Here is a 12,905-nt window from a genome sequence, read left to right on the forward strand (position 1 = left end):
GAGGGCGGGCCTGGGGGGCGGGCATGGAAAGTGGGCTGTTTATCCAGCACAGCAAGGCAGTGTCTACGGATCCAGCAGTGGTCCTGAGCTCGCGCCTGCCTGCTTGTCCACCAGGAGCCCGCAGGCCCCAAGACCGCAGACCAGCACCTGGGTTGACCTCTGGTGGACGTGCAGCTCCAAGTGAGCCCATGTCCCTGGATGTTTGGGCCAGGTTCCTGAATGCCTCTACGTCCCCTGAGACATAGCCCAGTCAGGAGAACCAGCAGTGGAGCTGGATGGATCTGCTCCCTAGAACAGTAAGTAGTGGCCTCAAGCACAGCATCTCTCCAAGCCTTAGTTTCTACTTCCTTTCTACAGTTTCTACTTTCTTCCTAATTTCACAGGTCCAGAAATAATGTGTGCACAGGGCCTGGCACCTAGGAGGTTGATTTATTTATCCACATGGTAATGCTGGGGCCAGGAACCTTCATTAAGGTTCAAGCCCAGAGATGTAACATATGTAAAGTCACACAGCCCTCTAGCTGAGTGTCAGGGTCAGACATCTTGCAGACCTGAGACTAGGTTGGGTTGCTGGAAGCCCCTTGGGGTGAGGGTGAGAAGCAGTTGCTGGCCTTGAGGAAAAGTGCTGACTGAGTTCTGGTGAAGGGATTTACCCTTAAACATCCAATACCAAGGCAAGAGGAGAGGCATGGCTGGACTGGCATGCTCAGAGGCTGGTCTGTGCATTTGGTTGAGACCTTATTGGCGGCGTGCAGAAGTACCCCAGATTCACTGCTAGCCGTGGCTGGTGAGAGGACCTTCCCCCCACCAAATGCATATATTACAGCCCTAACCCCCAGTGTGGCTGTCTTTGAGAAGTAATTAAGGTTACTTTGAGAAGTAATTAAGGGAAGTAATTAAGGTTAAATGATGTCAGAAGGGTGAGACCCGATCAGATCAGTGTCCTTATAAAAAAAAAAAAATCTGAGGGGCAACTGGGTGGCTCAGTTATTAAGCATTTGCCTTTGGCTCAGGTAATGATCCCAGGGTACTGGGATCAAGCCCCTCATTGGGCTCCCTGCTCAGTGGGAGCCCTGCTTCTCCCTCTCCCACTCCACCTGCTTGTGTTCCAGCTCTTGCTATCTCTCTCTGTCAAATAAATAAATAAAGTCTTAAAAAAATAAATAAAACAAAATGCAACACAGAAAACTACTTCATCTTAAAAAAAAGAAAAAGAGAAAAAAAGACATCTGAGCCTCCCACGGCCTTATACCTGCATGGAGGAAAGGCCAGGTGAGGACTGCAAAGCCAGGAAGAGAGCTCTCACCAGAGACCCGATCAGCCACAACCTTGATCTTGGGCTTTTAGCCTCCAGAATTGGGAAAAAATACATTTCTGTTGTTTAAGCCACCCTGTCTGATCTTTGGTTCTAGCAGGCCCAGCAGACTAACACAAGTGGATACGATTGAGCCTGGGGAGCATGGAAAAGGACCTCCAGTTTACACAGCTGAATGGAGGCTGAAGTCGCTCATTGGCCAGGGGTGCTGTGGTGTTGGGGGACATTTGCACGGATCTGTCCAGGTGGCAGTAGAATATTCAGACCCACAACTCCTCAGAGAAGTCTTGGCTAGAGCAGGATTTGGGAATTAGTAGCATACGTTAAATCTCAGGAGTGGCTGAATTTCATCAAATCACTTCCTCTTTCTTTTTCAACTGGTCCGTTTTAATCCCAGTGTCTTGTTATATCAGATTTTGTCTTTCATATTTTTGTAAAAAGCCAGAAATTCCCTCTCTCTTTTTAAGTATAATTGTGCACAAATTCCGCCTCCCCTACCCCCTACTTTTTAATGAGTCTGTTTTCTTCTACTTACACATAGCAAGTCTTAGGAGCATAATTGCCATGGGGTTAGAACACTCCTATGTGGTTCGAATGCCACATTTCTATCCGAGATTCATCTTGTCTTCAGAATCTCAGTCCTCTTGTCATTCTTATCCAAGTTCAAAAGAACGTATCTCCCTTCAGCTTGCCAGATCATTCCATACTGTAACTAGCAAATGCTGATTTCTTTCTCTTGGAGTTAAACTTGAAAGGCACAGTGTGCGTTCTTTATTTCTAGGCAGAGCTGTTTTTTTCATCTCCCTCGGAACTTTTCTTGTATTGTTTCTTATCTGACTGTTTCCCTCATCGTGTGCCTCGCCCTGTTTCTCTTTCTCTCACCAGCTGTAGGGCTGTGACACCATCTCTCATTTCCAAGTGGGTTGTTTGTACCTCTCTGATTGTTTTCTTTGTTTGCATTTCTGGTTTGATGTCTTACTTTAGCCTCAACATCCCTGCTTTCTTTGCTCTATTGTTTCAGTCATCTCAACGTCTACTTTCGGACGCGTTTCAGTTATTCTATCGTTTCCACCATGGAATTACAGCTTTTTTGCGGGGAGGGGGCTGGGTCAGGGAGTTCTGATCTGTTCTTGTTATTATTGTTTTTTGTCACATTTCTCTCACAGTCGTTATTACCCTGTTCATCTTTCGGGCATTTCAAATTCCATCATTTAAAGACAAACGAACTGACACATAATTGAGGGCCCACTGTGTGCAACCGCTGTTCTGTATTTAGCGCTTGTCGGAGCCCGCTGCTGCTGTAGGTTTGGTACAGCAGAACTCTGCAGCTAGAACTGGTTTGAGGGAGGTTCTGGTTAACTCAGATTTATTCCATCTTGTTCCAAAAAAGACTTAAACTGTGTTCTACGTACAATATAATAGATTTTTTTAAAGCAGTGAGGGAATTAGAGTTAAGGGAGAATAAAGGTAGGAAAAGCAAGTAGCAGCCATGCAGAGCTATCAAGAGAGTGTGCAGGGGGTGAGGGTCTCTGTATTCTGTTAGTGGCCTCAGTAGGCACAGAGGGGTTGTGTCTTATGACTAAGGCTTCTCCTTTTTATTTCTGCTGGTGGTGTTGACATGACCCTTTGTTTCAATTTGTTACTTGAAAGTCTGTTGCGCAGAAGAGGTGCCTTTGGTGTGAACCACTCTGCAAGCCCCCTAGGTGGGGAACACTTAAAATTTTTTTCCCAATAGGGATGGAATTGGAAAGAGACAGAGGCAAGAGGCACACCTGATGGTGTGGGCGGGCTGCATGTAAACGGTGGGACAGACTCCTGTTCGTCTTTCAAAAAGTTGGTATTGATTGAGCAACTAATCAGCTGTGTATTTCCTGAGATCTGAATCAGAGAGCTTCCCTGTTTTGGAGTAGCAAGTGTAATCTGGGAATGGAAAGCTTCTCGGGGTCTCTCTGTTCCCACAGAACTCCAGAGTGGCCTCATTTCACACCTCTCAGGAAACAGTTTTCCGAGTGACAGATTGATTGGTGTATGGGCGGTTACCAAAAAAGAATCTATTTTATTAGCTATTTGTCTTGCAAAGTGAAATCGTTTTTTAAAACTTTATCAAAATGTCATTGTCCTGGGGTTGTGCCCCTGGCTTGGAGAGACGATCCGCAGACCCCACAGGGGAAGGGCTACCATGTTTGGGTCTTCCACGAGCCCTCCTCAGATGAGGAGCCTGGGATGTGCTGCCCAGCCGGAGGCTCTCTCAGGGGGCAGGGCTTGTGGGGGTTGAGGGCATGAGGCGCAGCTGGGCACCAAAGGGGTGTTGCCAAATCTCATCCTGATGCCTGAAATGGCTCTCTCTCTCTCTCTCTTTTTTAATATACCACGGGAAAAATTAGAATTTAGACATTCATACACATGAGAGACCACGTACAGGTAACTTTGCTTTTCTATTTGAGAAAGCAATAGGAAACATTGCACTTATTCATTTTTTAAAAATGAAAACCAAGGATATAAAATCTTTAAAAAGTATTTGGTTTTCTATTGGTGGCAGTTGAAGGAGAGAGAAAGATAGAGGGGGACTGAAAGCAGTGGAGGGAAGCCAGAGGGCGGAGTTAAGTCCCCCAGAAGCCTCAGTGGGCGCAGCCCCCATCAGTCGGCCAGCGAGCAGGCTCTCTTCTTGGCCCTTCCCTCCGCCCTCAACTCGTCCCATCCAGAGTCAAGGCCAGTCACTTCCAGCTCTGCAGTCCATTTCCGGTCCCTGCTCCTTCTCTTCTCTCCCTTCTTGGGCCTCCTCAGTTTTTGCCTGCCGTGGGCCATCTACCATGCTCAAGTCCCAGCCCAGGTTCCCAGCCCAAGCCGCTCTGAGTTCATGCTGCCCCTTCCTCTGTCCAGCACCTCCAGATCCCCCTCTGTACAAAGAACAAATCCCTCTACCCAGCCTGGTCTGGGCGCCTTTGGTGATGGGGCGCAGCCTTCCTCTGCCTCATTTCTGCCTCTCCTTCCCTCCCACTGGTTGGTTCTGATGGCCCCGGCTCTGGCTTTTATCTTTCCTGGAACACTGCATACTCTTTCACGCCTGCGTGCCTTTGTACATGCTGTCCCCAGTGTCCGGGACACCCCCCGTTGGTCCACCTGGCACCCATCCTCTGTGGCTCAACTCTGCAGCTGCCAGCTCCCAAACTTCAATCTCACACCCACCGAGTATCAGACTGTAGCCGAGAGCCCCCTGAGCACTGAGCACAGAATCCATTCCCTGAAAGACACTCAGGGAGCCCCGATTGGATTATATAGTGGCTTCTAACCAGGCCAGAATGACAGTCACCAAAACGTTCAGTTCCCTCTGTCTATTCCAAGAGGTACAGCAGGAGCTCTGAGAAAACTTCCTGGTCGTTTGAGCTAGTGCATCAGTTAGACTGCCGTGTAGAAAGGGAGATTTGGGAATATGTAGCTAGAGTGGCAGAGCCTAGGTTTGAAGTAAGACTCATCCATGGCCCCCTCCTGGCTTGAGTTTTGACCCCACAGGGCTCCCTAATGCTCAGAAGGACCCACGGGCAGGGGAGGAATCCCCCCAGAGGTCTGGGAAGGCTGGCAGCCACCGCCCTCCCCTCTGCTGCCACCCTCCTGTGTCCCAGAGGGGTCTGAGGTGGACGGTGCCACTATTTGTTCTTAACACCCGAGTGTGAATCAGTGTGGGGGCTGTTCCCTTGGATGTCTGTCTGGGCAGAGAGCTGGGGGTGCTGGGAAGCGATAAGCCAGCAGGAGCCAGGCAGAGCTATTGTTGGGGGTCACCGGGTGTCCGGTCAGCCCCCTCATCTCTCACTGTGTCCTTCGGACTTTCCTCCACCATTCATTCTCCACACAGAAACCAGGGTCCTCTTTCTACACGTAAACCCAAGCACCCTCCCAGCTGAAAACACCCCCAGGATAAAACCCGTGCCCTGAGTCCGCCATCCTCTCCGGCGTCCCTCCTCGCTGCTCGCGCCTCCAGAGCTCTCCTTGCTCCGTCTACAGTTCCTGGTCTCTTTCAAAGCTGGCCTTTCCTCGCACTGTCCCCTCCCCCTGAAACCCCCTTGCCTGGCTTGCTGGGCCGGCTGCTCCTCCCCGTCAGGCCTAAGGGAAGCCTTCCCAGTCTCCCTTCATGCTTACTATTAGGGAATCCCATAGGGAGCGCCCATCGCTCCCCTTCCTGCCTCTGAAGAGGCTGGGACCAGGGTCACGTGTCAGACAGTCCTGGCTACCAGCCTACAAGATTATGGGGAATGACAACTGGGTTGGGGGGGGGGTATGCCCCAAATGTGCCCCTCCAGAGGGAGATGTCAGATCTGGTTCTGGGAAGTTGGGGGCCTTATAGGAGGACGGGGATCATCCAAGAGGCAGGCAGTTGCTTGGCACGTGCCTGAGCTTTGGCCACGTGGGCGCCGCGCCGAAGCCCCAGCTGTGGATGAGGGCAGGTGGAGGACAAAAGGGGGTCAAGGACAGAACCACGGGACTCATCCCATTTTTGGCTCAGTGAGGAAAGAGGAGCCAAAATGAACACTTGGGAGAAGGCGGAAGAATGCAGAAAAGGTAGCTAAAATATAGCACTTTTTTTTTAATTTAGTTCTCAGATAATCTTACTTTTTTTCTTTTTCACTTAGAATAGCTGGAAAAGGAGGGCCCTATGTGGCAGTCCCTGGATGAGAAAACCATGTGTCAAAGCTTGTGCCGGGTCCCTCACTCTATTTTTAACTTCCTGACACTACCTCTTTGAGCCCTGAGCAGGACTCCTGGCCTGAGGTGGCCTGAGCCGGCACCTCCGAGGCTGAGGTGGCCAGCCCTCCCTTCGTTCTTCAGAAACCACCAAAAAGCCAGCCATTCACTTCTCTTGACCAGAAATAAATGCATTAGATAAATGTTCTCAGGCAACCTTGAGGGATGTGGACACAAAATTATCCCATAAATTACTTTTGTTTCCTCTCCTCAGTTCAGAGTTGGGTTTTTGGTTGGTGGTGGTGTTCACATTAGTACATGAAAGTTGGACGGTAATTAATATTCTTAAAATAGAGTGCCCCTATTCCCAAGTTTAGAAAGAAAAACCACCCAGGAATGAAAGAATGTGGACGCATGTGAAATGCGACTTCTACTAGCCACAGAATCTTTTATGAGCCTCAGTGGGGAGCGCCTGGCCTGTGGGATTTGTGGCAGAACACGCCAGGGCCGACAGTGTCTGCGGTTGCTTTTCATTCTGTTCCCAGTTCCAGGTCAAGGAAGCCTTTGACATCGTGGCCAGGAGCTGTGGGGAGTTCACCAACCTCTAATTACAGTTCTTTTTTAAAATATTGATGAACAGTCCCTCTGTTGATTCACTTGTTTTTTAAACAGGGGGCTGTAGCGAGCAGACTCTCCAGGCCTCCTCAGGCCACAGAGCCTCTCCCTGCACCTCGAGGTGCTGGGATTCTCTTTCAAACACTGAAGGAAGAAAACTGCCCCTATGGGTGTGTGTGGGGGGGTCACTTCAGGATTCAAACCCAGGCCTGGCTGGGCTGCAGAGGGAGGCCTTGCTTTCCCCAGACAGGGACTTTGGGCCTCTGCCGCTCCTACTTAGGCTTCAGGGTTGGGGTGCAGGCTTAGGCAGGAGGGGCTGCCATCCTACTCCCACCACCCTCTGGCCTGAGACCCCACTGCACCTCTGGTCACCCTGTCCCTGACATGTCTGCTACCTGGGATGGAGACAAGTAGGACTGGAGGGGATCACTTCTAGTCCGAGGGGTCCGGAAGAACCATGTGCCACCCGTCCCATCCTGGGGACACCCACACAGAAGGACCTAGCAGGCCCAGGCTCCCCCAGAGGCACCTGACTACAATGTGGGTACGGGAGGTGATCCCTATTTTCCTGGAGGACTTGGTGCCTGGTCAGCTGCTTCTTGCCTGTACTACTAGCTTTTCATCGCCTGTCCCCACGGGCTGAGGACTTGGCTGGCAGCCAGGCATTGACATGGTTTCTGTAAGAACCTTGTCTAGAGAAAAGCACCTCATTACAAATGGGATATGTCAGCAGTGCCCATGATACTCCAGAGCTCCTGACTCTGTGGGGCTGAGGCCAGGCTCCTGACGCCATCACCTTCCCCACGCTACAGCTTAGCCGAGTAGCTACTGTTGTGACCATTTTACAGATGAGGTGCCCAAGGCTCAGAGCGGTGAAACTTGCTCCCTAAGATCACCGTGGAGGGGGTAGCATTTGAACCCAGCTCCAGCTCCATCTGACTCTGAAACCACAGCTCTTCTCAGTCCGTCCTGCCACAGAACTCCTGGTCCCACTTCCGGCCCTTGGCAAGTGGCCTCTGCAAGAGGCACCCTCAGATACATGCGATGTTGTGGCCTTGGGGGAGGGTGTCGTGAGCTCTGCTGTGGTGCTGCTTGTCAGATCCTGCCCCGCTCGGCTGGGGTGCCTCCTTAGTTGGGGGAACTTGTTGACATGACCCATTTGGACTACAATTTTAAGAGGTAATTATTGGATCAGCTTGGTGACCATTAGGCCCTTCTGCTACATGCTAGGAAATGGACATAACCCTGTTACAGGGTAAATCAGATATAATCAGCGCCTAATTCAATATGGTAGCTCTAAAGTAACATTTATCAAGTACAGAAGCAGGTCCAGTGAGTAAGACAACAGTAGTGGTTGGATTAGACTCAGACAAGAGGAACCCATTTGCTGATAGTTTTAAAAAGATTAAGTGGGAGAGACAAACTTTTCCAGCATTGTCCATTATTAGGTACATACACTCACATGTTCTAGACACACACGAGGGCATCTTCCAGATGTGCACACCTCAGCCTCACCTGGCCACACTTCATCCTTCAAGTTCTGACAAAAGTGCCTAGACACCTAGAACACCTTCCTGTCCAAAACTGAGCCTGGGTGATGAGCCAGTGGGCAGGGCTGGCCATTCCTACCCATTCTGTGCCTGAGAACCGGAAAATGCTCAGCTACAGAGCTTGAGTACATGGCCAGCTTCTGGCCAGCTCTGAGTAAGATAGAATCTCTCTTCTGACTGGTGGTTTGGGAGTTACATAGGCTAAAATAATAGTCAGATTTCTGGGTGATTGTGATGGCATCTGTTACTTTTGCATTCAATGGAATGTTCCGTCTCCGCCTCCTTCCCAAATGCCGGCCAAATTGACAGCAATTTGGGCCCACACCAGACCCTTCTCCGCAAACTTACAGAGGCAATGGTCACTAAGAGCCAACGATGTTCCACTGACTGCTCCCCCAGCCTCCCTTAGCTATATGGGCCTGCCTTCCAGACCTCTGTGGAATCCTCCAAACCCCTTCACCCACACTGGGGCTGGCTAGTGACCTTTCTCTGAGCCCCCACATCTCCTCTTGGGCTCTTGGTCCCCCAGCTCATCTCACAACCGTTAAGAACTCTTATAATAAGTTCCTTATTCCATCACACTTACAATGATTCTGCCTCCCTGATGGAACCCTGAGGGATAAGGCACCCCACCTCTTCAGGTAGACCTCATTTCTCTCTTCTGGAAAATGGAGACGGTGCGAGACATTCCAGTTCCAGGAAGGGGGCTGAATCCAGATGCTAGGCCTGAGCTCAGGATTGACTCTGGCTCGTACACAGGTCATAATCTGCGGATAAGCTTTAGGTCAGAATCCTGACCTAGTTGGGCTTTTTGGCTTGGCACCAGCTGTAGCAGCCCCGCAGAGCAGGGCCCTCATGAGGTCAGTGGAGGGGTTCCTGCTCGTGGCAGAAGATTGGTGCCACGATGGAGGGTTTAAGGCAATGGCTGCTAGTTAGAGCCTTTCCTGATGGGATGCTGGTGTCTCAGTTGGGAATGCAAGCCTAATTTGGAACATCATTCTCCCGGGAAGCCAGTGAGTGCTGAGTTAGGAGGCTTCCAAGAAGCTGCTGAGAAGGGCGAGAAAGGCTCCTTGGGCAGAGATGCGCTCTGCTGACTTGCTCATGCGGAGGCTGGTTCCCGAGATGCCGATGGGCTGGGGATGGGCTGGGGATGCCGATGGGCTGGGTCTGGGCACTGCACACACAGTGCCTGCTTACCTCTGGCCCCAGGTCAGGGCTCCCACTGTCATACCCTGCCTGCAGATGTCCCCCTTCTTCCCTGACTTCAGGTCCCTGCTCAGATGCCACCCCCTCGGAAGAGCCTGTGCCACCCCGTGTGAACTAATGTCCCCTTCCATCACCCTCTATGGCCCTACCCTGCTCCACGTTTTTTTCCAAAGTATCACCACCCAACCCATGATGCATTTCCATGTTGTCTTTCTTCCTCCACTAGCAGGTAAAGCTCCTTGAAGGCAGTGCTCAGGTCTGTTTTGTTCACTAGTGGATCTGCAACACCCAGAATGGCACGTGGCTCACGATAGACACCACTGCAAATCCACTGCAGCAAGAGAAGTGTCCTGACCTCACCTCTACCTCTGTCTTCATTTGTGCTTGAGAACACCAAAGACAGCAACCCCAGCCTGGAGGAAGGCTCCTTCTTGGGGTCAGAAAGGTTGGTTTGATCAGTTAAGTTCCAAACATGAGTTCTCAACACCAGGGGTCCAGTCTTTTCCTCTGATCATTACGCTTGATCTTAGGATCTGTAACCATTTTGAAAGTGGATTTGGGGTGATTAAGTTCTTTTCTAACCTAATCCTGTATGGAAAACAAGAGTTTTAAATGGAGTGAATTAGAATGGATTTGCTGATGTCTGATCAGTTGTGCGATCATTCACCCCAGCACATTTCAAAGCCGGGACTGGGCATACCGCCATGAAGAACATTCCCCTGGCTCTTCCTGTAAGGGAGGAGAGGAGACTTCTGTCCTTAGACTGGAAGAGTTGCATGGGGAGTCAGAGGGGCCATGGCCTTTGAGGAGCAGAGCTTTTGGAAAGCCCATGCCCTTGATTTTGTAGGGAGCACCAGTCCTGGCTGGTGGGTCTGCAGCCTGATGAGGATGGCTGGCAGTGCTCCAAGCCCTCACCGGGCTTCTCTGTTTTCTGTTGGAATCCTCCTGACCACAGCTTGGGAAATACAAGGACAGGTGTGCAGGCAGTGGTGCATGAGGAGGGTCTGGCAAAGGACTTTTGATAACAGGACTGCAGGGTCGAGTTGGGGGTCCCTCAAGGAGGAGGAGGAGGGGAGCCCCCTATGTCCCTGGCCCACCTGCCACTGAGGCCCGAGGTCCTGGGAGCTGGTGTGTTCACAGCTCAGCCCAGTACAGAATCTGGGGGTATCATGGCAGCAAGAAACAATGTTTCCAAGAAGATAAGGTAGAAAAGAAAGCTGTCCACCCAAACTGGAAACAAAAAGGCACTGATACTTGATGGGACCACTCTTGTGACCCGGAGCCTTATGGGAGACCCTGTTCTTGGCAACACTGGAAGCGGGGAAGCTGTGATTTTCCAGTCACACCTGTGCAGACTTGCTGGGCCCAGGGCCACACTGGGGTAGAACCTGGCTTTTAGCCAATATTTGGTAACTTTCAGAAAATGGGATTTTCCTCTTCTGCTGATTTGATTTTTAACTTTGGGGATTTATCATTTGTTTAATCTCTAGCTTTTGGGTGCAGATAGCAGGGTTTCTTTCCCTAAGACAGATAGATGCTTTGATGGGGACTTAGGGTTATAGCCTCAGGACTCACAGCTGCCCTGCGTCTTCTGTCCTGTGGGCCTGGCTGGCACGGGCTGCCTGGCCAGTCTTCATTAAAGGAGATGCGCAGGATCATTCTGTCTGGGAGGTTGTATGGTCTGTTCCCATCATGAACCCAGCTACATTCAGATGAAATGGCAGCTTGGGGTACAGCGGCTTGGGGCAGTGTCACAAGGCTTATGTCACTCAATCCTCAACCCAGTCATAGTCTGAGAAGTCCTCAGAGGTCACAGCTTTTTGCCCTCAGTCTGCTAGTGGCAAGGGCGGGATCTGCAGCCCCAAGGTTGTGTCACGAGAACCTATGCTCTTAGCTATCCTGTCATTCTTCCCATGGTGCTTGTTTGATGATTCATTTCTTATTCTATATCCAGAGACAATGAGGTGGAAACCAGAAGAAAAGGGGGCTATTATGATAGCACTATTTGCCGTTTACCTAAATTGGATAATAAATCTCAGAGCTGCTTAACATACACATGTCGACCTCCTAAACATCTAGTTATCACTTAAAGCTATTTGATGGTAACTATGGTATAATGAATTCTTTCGTATAGAAAATAAGATATTTTCTGTGAAATGGAAAAGTGAATGAGAAAGTGCATTTAGCCTGGCCCTCATCTTTCTTGGGGACAGGGCAACAAACCCGAGGTGGTGGGGGAGCTGCGCGCGGCCGCCGATGGCTGCACAAAGCACTCCCAGCCCCCTCCAGACTGGTGTGGTGCGCAGGGAGGGGAAACCTGTCGCCTAAGCAGCAGCAGGCCCAGCTGAGTGAGGCTGCCGAGCCCCAAATAACTCCGTGCCCATTCATCAGCCTCAGCATAATTGGGCATCTGCCACTGGCATCTCCAGATGTTTGCCTTGATCAGACGTCGATGCGGTTCAGTGTTTTCATTGAGAGCCTCATAAAAAGCTCTAGCTGGTTGGGGACGCTTATTGTTCATTTTATTTGAGTTCCTTATCATGTGCAAAATGTTCCAGGCACCATTAGGAGACACAAAAGACTCAGAAAACACAATTTCGGAGGGGGGTGCAAGCTCACCCGAGCGTAGAGGAGACGCGGGCCACTGAAATTTACAAACATTTGCTGAACACAATCAGCTGGTGGGAGTGAAAGTCTCTCGCAGCAGCACGTTGGGGCAGGGAGGTGGGGTGGAGGAGACTGAGGGTTTAAAGCCCGCCTGAGGGAATCTTCTAAAATCAGATGGGCGTTCCAGGCTGTTTGCTCATGAATGTGGTTTTCAAATGACTTTGCAGCAAAATTGGAGTGTGGGGGACCCCCTGACCTGGGGCAGAAGCTCAGCCGGGAGATCAAAAGGGACACATATCCTGTTTGAGGGGAAAGGTTTGAGGCGCCGGTCCAGGCATATGGTAATTATTGCTTAACCTAAACGTATCTTGGCAAGATACATTGATTTGCACATAGGTTGCTAAGGGCATTTAAGGGAAAATAGACCATAGGCGATGAGAACTGCCCCCATCAATTTACCAAATTCATGTCTGAGCATCATGGAAGTGTGGAGAACCTTGCTTATAGGTGCAAATTAAGGCTCTCCTCCTTGGGAAAGGATAATTTAAATGATCAATAACCTCTCCTGCAGGAATACTTTGAGAGTATTCCTTTTTAAAAATTGACTTCATTTATTCTTTCCTCTTATCAAAAAAGGATTCGTAGAGGTATATCACAAAAGATATGGCAGTGGGGTTTTTAAAATTGAAATGGAAAATCAGAACCCAGTCAGAAAAGAGAATACAAGTTTTCTAACTGTAGTGGCTAACCTTGCTTCTGTGACCAAGGTCTGCATTTAGCTCTGAGCTTCCTGGAGTCCAAGGTGAGAAGGGCAACATAATCAATGACGTAGGTTCGACTACTGAAATGGACTGACTGTTAATCATTTTTTTTTAAGATGTTTATTTATTTACTTGACAGACAGAGATCACAAGTAGGCAGAGAGGCAGGCAGAG

General features: G+C 50.0%; 1 protein-coding gene across 3 annotated transcripts in view; it reads right to left on the reverse strand.

The window, feature by feature from the left end:
• Window positions 1-12,905, reverse strand: part of SMPD3 (sphingomyelin phosphodiesterase 3) — an 81,236-nt gene that overhangs the window by 30,251 nt on the left and 38,080 nt on the right. The window contains exon 1 of one of the 3 annotated variants that reach the window (XM_013052262.2): window positions 8,070-8,089. The exons of the other annotated variants lie outside the window; for them this stretch is intronic. The gene's annotated coding sequence lies outside the window, so the exon portion shown is untranslated. Of the gene's footprint in view, window positions 1-8,069; window positions 8,090-12,905 lie in introns of those variants that run through there. 3 annotated transcript variants of the gene reach the window in all.

Source organism: Mustela putorius, unplaced genomic scaffold (genome assembly GCF_011764305.1).
Source record: "Mustela putorius furo isolate JIRA1106 unplaced genomic scaffold, ASM1176430v1.1 tig00000174_pilon_pilon_pilon, whole genome shotgun sequence".
NCBI classification, from domain to species: Eukaryota; Metazoa; Chordata; class Mammalia; order Carnivora; family Mustelidae; genus Mustela; species Mustela putorius.